We start from the raw sequence: 1,514 nt of genomic DNA on the forward strand, positions 1-1,514 counted from the left end.
AGGGCCGGGCGTTCACTGCCTTCGTCGACCACAAGCCGCTGATCTTCGCGATGGGCAAGGTCACCGAGCCGTGGTCGGCCCGGCAGCAGCGTCACCTCTCGGCCGTGTCCGAGTACACGACGGACATCCAGCACGTCGCGGGGAAGGACAACCCGGTGGCGGATTGCCTTTCCCGGGCCGTCGCCCACGCAGTCCACCTCGGCATCGACTATGCCCGGATGGCAGCGGACCAGGCCGCTGACCCCGACGTCCAGGCCTTGCGGACCGCCGTCACGGGCCTCCGCGTCACCGAGGTGCCGTTCGACGGCGCGGGCGCGGCTCTCTTGTGCGACGTCTCCCTCGGGCGTCCTCGCCCCATTGTGCCCGCGGGCTGGCAGCGCCAGGTGTTTGACGCCATCCACGGCCTGTCCCACCCGGGCGCGAGGGCCTCCCAAAGGCTGATCGCCGACAAGTTCGTCTGGCATGGCCTCCGGAAGGCCGTCCGCGGCTGGGCCAGGACGTGCCTCGCGTGCCAGCGCGCCAAGGTGCACCGGCACACCCAGGCCCCGTTGGCCCCGTTCACGGTGCCGGAACGCCGGTTTGACCACGTCCACGTGGACCTGGTGGGACCTCTGCCCCCCTCGCGGGGTTTCACCTACGTCCTCACCATGGTGGACCGCACCACCCGGTGGCCGGAGGCCGTGCCCTTGGCGTCGACAACGGCGGCCGATGTCGCGCAGGCTTTCATCGCCACCTGGGTCGCCCGGTTCGGCGCCCCCTCAGACATCTCATCCGACCGCGGCCCCCAGTTCACCTCGGAGCTCTGGGGGGCGGTTGCGCAGGGGCTCGGGGTCCGGCTGCACCGAACCACGGCCTACCACCCCCAGGCTAACGGCCTGTGTGAGCGATTTCACCGCTCATTGAAGGCCGCGCTCCGGGCCACCCTCCGCGACGGCGGCTGGGTCGACAGGCTCCCCTGGGTCCTGCTGGGCCTCCGGACGGCGCCCAAGGAGGACTTGCGCGCATCCGCGGCGGAGTTGGTCTTCGGGCAACCGCTGCGGGTGCCGGGCGAGTTCCTCCCCGACTCCACGGCACCATGGTCCGCGGCACGGCAGCGCTCCGCTCTGCAAGAGACCGCCCAGAGGTTCGCCCCGGTGCCAACGGCATGCCACGGGCACCCACCGACGCACGTCGCCCCGGAGCTTCGCACGGCGGAGTACGTCTTCGTCCGCCACGATGCCCATCGGACACCACTGCGGCCCCCGTACGACGGGCCTTTCCGCGTGCTGGAGACCGGGGCGAAGCACTTCACCCTGGACATCGGCGGTACTCCTGACCGCGTTTCGGTAGACCGCCTCAAGCCGGCCCACCTCGATGTGGACCATCCACCGCCAGTGGCCCGACCCCCACGTTGGGGCCGCCCTCCTGCGGGCGGACCCCCGGCACCGCCCAGCCCCGCCGCCACGGCGCCCCCCGGTCCTGCACCCATCCCAGGGGCAGCCAGGGGCATCCCACCTGGTATCCCTGCACCCCGG

This window comes from Myxine glutinosa, chromosome 8 (genome assembly GCF_964187855.1).
Source record: "Myxine glutinosa chromosome 8, kmMyxGlut1.1, whole genome shotgun sequence".
Taxonomy (NCBI): Eukaryota; Metazoa; Chordata; class Myxini; order Myxiniformes; family Myxinidae; genus Myxine; species Myxine glutinosa.